General features: G+C 56.5%; 1 long non-coding RNA gene across 1 annotated transcript; it reads right to left on the bottom strand.

The window, feature by feature from the left end:
* Positions 1-1,465: 1,465 nt before the first annotated feature.
* Positions 1,466-4,078, bottom strand: LOC147086690 (uncharacterized). Its single transcript, XR_015075748.1, has 3 exons — positions 3,907-4,078; positions 2,922-3,007; positions 1,466-2,776 (listed from the first exon to the last, which is right to left on the bottom strand). It is a non-coding gene; the product is annotated as an uncharacterized LOC147086690 (long non-coding RNA).
* Positions 4,079-5,115: the final 1,037 nt, after the last annotated feature.

Here is a 5,115-nt window from a genome sequence, read left to right as displayed (position 1 = left end):
GGAGCAACAATCCAGGGCAGAGATTGGCCAGATTTGGATCACCTCCCTGTGGTTTGTCAGATGGCCGGCGAGCGTGGGAACTTGAGATGACCGTGGGGGGCTGGTTAACGCCACCATGTGCCTTTGGGCTAGACGTCCGAGAGAACCAGCAGGCCAGGCCTGCGAGGGGGCTTGGGGGCCTTGTTATTTTGAATTGAGCTCATGATTTTTGTGCTGTAGAGCATCAGCGGACATCCAGCTAAAAAACAAAAAACCCACAACACACTCGGCAATTACGATTTCTCCGCTAACTCTTGCCCCTACACAGCGGTCAAGTTGGGGATTTCCCCCTCAGGTTGAACAAACTCTCCTTTGCTTCAAGAAATGGTCGGGACATCGAGCTGCTTACTCACCTGGGCATAAGCCAACCCGCCACCGCCCAGCGTCCCAAAAAATCCCACCGCCAAGCAATGCTCCCGCTAATTTTTTCTTCTGGGTGCGCTGCCCCTTTAAGGGGCTGCGTGGGCCACTGAATTTCTCGCATGCGCGAGGTTATTTCAATTGTAAAGCCGTTGAGCGGCCGGTCCAGCGCGCCGCGCGGCCCGAACGGGTAAGACCACGGCCAAGTCTCCGAGACTTAGCCGCGGTCAACGCCAGCAGCAACCAACTCCTCCGCCCGCTCCGCCTCCCAAAGGCTCAGCTTCTTTATCTCGGTTTTTGCGGTTTAAAATCATGATTTCGGGACTCTGAAAGATACAATTTCCCTCGCTTCCCCCCGCCACCCCCCCACCCACCCCCTTTAGAAATCTCAATTGTATCGGTCGTACACAAAAACGCTCTCGACATCTGGGCAGACCAAAGATAAATTAATCTGCTGCTTTGTTCAACATTCAAAGCCCTTTACAAGGCCATTCCAAGATTCCTCTTTCAGGGGAAATCAAAAAGTACATGTTTCCGATTAGTTCTGGTTTCTCAAGAACAAGTGGGAGGGGGGGGGGGGGGGCAAGTTAAACTTCCCACAGCACTGCGTGGGGAGGTCAGAGCTCCGCCATTGGCCGCTCGCCAGTTCCCGTTGTCGATGCGGCCCGCGGACTGCAGTTATACTGCGCTGGCAGTGAATCCCAAGCGGCGCCACACTGCCCCCTGGTGGTGGTCTCGTGTCCCGTCTGGCTACTTATTTAAGTTGGACTTCCCAAGCGCAAACCGAAAGTTAGCGAATAAACAAGGCCAAACGGCACTGCTTGGCAGCAAACATGGGGGCAGGAAGATGATGGCCGGCAGGTTCCAGTCGAGACGCGAACCCCGTCTTTACCGACATCGATGGGCTTGCTGTGGAACTTTCTGCCGAGCGGTGGGGGGAAGAGCCACAGCGCTCTCTGCTTAGGGTGTAAGGGAGCAAGATGGAAGAGAGGACAGAGAGGGGGCGAGAAGAGAGAGACAGAGAGGGGCGAGAGAGAGAGAGACAGAGAGGGGGGGCGAAGAGAGAGAGAGACAGAGAGGGGGCGAGAGAGAGAGAGAGAGAGAGGGGGGCGAGAGAGAGAGAGAGGGGGGCGAGAGAGAGAGAGAGACAGAGAGAGAGAGACAGGAGGGGGCGAGAGACAGAGAGAGAGACAGAGAGGGGGCGAGAGAGAGACAGAGAGGGGGCGAGAGAGAGAGAGAGACAGAGAGGGGGCGAGAGAGAGAGAGAGACAGAGAGGGGGCGAGAGAGAGAGAGAGAGAGAGAGAGGGGGGGGCGAGAGAGAGAGAGACAGAGAGGGGGCGAGAGACAGAGAGAGAGACGAGAGGGGGCGAGAGACAGAGAGACAGAGAGGGGGGCGATGAGAGAGAGAGAGACAGAGAGGGGGCGAGAGAGAGAGAGAGACAGAGAGGGGGCGAGAGAGAGAGAGAGAGAGAGACAGAGAGGGGCGAGAGAGAGAGAGAGAGAGACAGAGAGGGGGCGAGAGACAGAGAGAGAGAGGAGAGAGGGGGCGAGAGAGAGAGAGACAGAGAGGGGGCGAGAGAGAGACAGAGAGGGGGCGAGAGAGAGAGAGAGACAGAGAGGGGGCGAGAGAGAGACAGAGAGGGGGGGCGAGAGGAGAGAGAGAGAGAGACAGAGGGGGGGGGGGGGCGAGAGAGAGAGCGAGGGGGAGAGAGAGAGAGAGAGAGAGAGAGAGAGAGAGACTATATAAAAGAAAGGAGGTCCTGGGATCCCTTATATTAAAAACAGAATTGGACTTAAACCAGGTACAGGAGACGACTGACATGGGGCAGGTCTCGTGTACAAGATTTAACCATTCTGTCACTGGGTCTCACAGATCCTGCCCCCGACGGCCGTGAGCCTCACCTCCCCCCAAACAGCAGCAGATTACCAAAGCGGGCCAGGGTCGCCTTGGAAACTCTGACATTTAATTTAAATCGGAAACATGTATTTTTCTTTTTTCCCCTGAAAAGCGACGCCTGAAAAAGGGGGAGGGGGGGAGAAAGGTTGTGCGCGCTTTACTCCTCCTTCTGACGTACGGCAGTGCCCGCTCGCTGCTCCCAGTGGCAGCTGTCGTCTGCGTTTAGTGCATTGAAGTGAGAAATACTATTGCAAATGTCACTGTCTTTCTTTAAGGCACTTGGCGATAGGGCGGGAGGCTGCGTTGGCTGCTCTTTCTTCGCGCTCCCGTCAGCTGGGCTTGACTGTCGCGGGCTCTTGGCCGTCCGCGGGCACGGGGTCCGAGCGCCGCCGCCTCGTTCTCCTCCGGCACGGGGCTCTGGCGGCCGAGGGGTCCGGGCTCTCGCTCGCTGCGGCCGAACTGGTGGCCCCATGATTCTGCTGTGGCGTTGGTCGGCGAGAATGAAAAGACAAGACAAGTTGGATTACCGCCCGGGTCTAAATGCCGTAGACGTCGACCATGGCCCCCCATGTTCTCCCCACCCACCCCCCGCGGTAAATCGGCGCGGTAGCGAGCTGGTGGTACCTGGCTGCCTTCGCTGGAGGCTGCTCCGTTTTCTCGTGCTGGTCCCTCGGGCTCCTCGTCCAGCGGCTGCATGGTCCTTCACTTGCCTTTAGGGTGCGAGAGACACACAAACGCAGCCCAAGGTTAGCTTCTGACGAAGGAGCAACTCACCGCCACCGTCAAAATCGAGCCGTTAGCTCGGCCCCGACACCACCCCACCCCCCCCGGACACCAAAACACTGCTGGCTGATCATTGAGGCAGGCGAGTTAAATTGCTCAGATCGTCTAATCTCCCCGCACAGGAGGAGGCCATTCGGCCCATCGTCCCTGTGCTGGCTCTTGAATGAGCTCTCCAATTAGTCCCACTCCCCCTTGCTCTTTCCCCACAGCCCGGCATATTTTTCCCCTCAAGTATTTCTCCAATTCCCCCTTTTGAAAGTTACTATTGAATCTGCTCCCACTGCCCTTTCAGGCAGCGCGTTCCTGATCACAACAACTCGCTGCGTAAAAAACATTCTCCTCATATCCCCTCTGGTTCTTTACCGATTTATCTTCAATCTGTGTCCTCTGGTTACCGACCCTCCTGGACACTGGGAACAGTTTCTCCTTATTACTCCATCAAAACCCTTCATGATTTTGAACGCCTCTATTAAAATCTCCTCTTAACCTTCTCTGCTCGAAGTAGAACAACCCCAGCTTCTCCAGTCTCTCCACATCACTGAAGTCCCTCATCCCTGGGACCATTCTGGTCAATCTCCTTCTGCACCCTCTCTGAGGGCCTGGACATCCTTCTAATGTGTGGTGCCCAGAACTGGACCCAATACTGCAGCTGAGACCTAACCAGAGATTTACATAGGGTGACCATAAACTTCCTTGCTCTGCCTGAACCTTTCGTGTAAAATCCCCACTGAGAGAGTGAAGGAATGGCTGGGTCTCGCGCTGCGCTGAATCCCATGCCCCGACGAATCTTGATTCCGGCCCCACCCCTCTCGGATGCAGCACTCACCCTCTCCCGTGTCCTCCGACAGAGATGACTTGTAGATTGAGCGATCCCCGGCCTCGCGCTGGCCGGCTGCCGGCCCACTGCCCCACCACCATGCCGGCGATCTCGAGCTTCCCTCCCTGATGGGGGATCTGCTGCATACCTGGGGGAGGAGACGGGGAGAACGAGGTCAACGAGGAAACTTCCGACACGTGGGATTCCGATCCGACCAGTGAACCCGAACATACCTGGCGACACTAACAACTGGAGGCTGCGACGGAGCCGGGGAGGGGAGACAGACTGCAGTCCCCTCCCCAAGCGCCCCTCCTGAATGGACGAGCTAGCTAAGGTGAGTCAAATAGTCTTCAATGAGGAATGTTCACCTTCATCTCAAGAGGGCCGAAATACAAAGTTACGCTGCAGCTGTTGGACCCCATTTAGAGCGCTGGGTTCAGTTCCGGGGCCCCGCACCTCGGGAAGGACATCTCGGCCTCGGAGGTGGGGGGGGGGGGGGGCAGCGCACAGATTCACCAGACTGATACCGGGGCTAAAGGGTTAAACTCGAGGACAGGTCGCACAGACTGGGCTTGTGTTCCCTGGAGTATAGAAGATTAAGGGGCGATCTGATCGAGGTGTTTGAGATGATTAAAGGATTCGATCAGGTCGATCGAGAGAAGAAACTATTTTCCTCTGGTGTGGGGGGGGGGGGGGGGGGGAGGGGAGTCCAGAACAAGGGGGCAGAACCTCCAAATTAGAGCCAGGTCGTTCAGGGGTGATGTCAGGAAGCACTTCTTCACACAAAGGGTGGCGGAAATCTGGAACTCTCTCCCCCAAAGAGCTGTTGAGGCTGGGGGTCAATTGGAAATTTCAAAACGGAGATCGGTAAGATTTTTGTTGGGTAAGGGGGGATTAGGGGTTACAGAACCAAGGCGGGTCGATGGAGTTAAGATACAGATCAGCCGGTGATCGAACAGGCTCGAGGGGGCTGAATGGCCTCCTCCTGTTCCTAATGTAACAGGCTCGAGGGGCTGAATGGCCTCCTCCTGTTGCTATGTTCCTCACCCACCACCAATTTGTGACAGCCTGTGACAGCAACCAATGCTGAACTGGCAGGGTGGATTTAACCCTCAACATTCCCCGTCTAACAAAACCACTCCGCTGTCTAAACCTTCGCCTCCCTCCCTGAAGGACAGACCCCTCTCAGGGGTACAGATCCCGTGGGTTTCAGTCGCC

Source organism: Somniosus microcephalus, unplaced genomic scaffold (genome assembly GCF_052327205.1).
Source record: "Somniosus microcephalus isolate GS21.2 unplaced genomic scaffold, FLI_Smic_1.0 unresolved_chr7, whole genome shotgun sequence".
Classification (NCBI taxonomy): Eukaryota; Metazoa; Chordata; class Chondrichthyes; order Squaliformes; family Somniosidae; genus Somniosus; species Somniosus microcephalus.
Note: the sequence above shows the minus strand (reverse complement) of the source record. Positions and strands in the feature narration are given on the sequence as shown.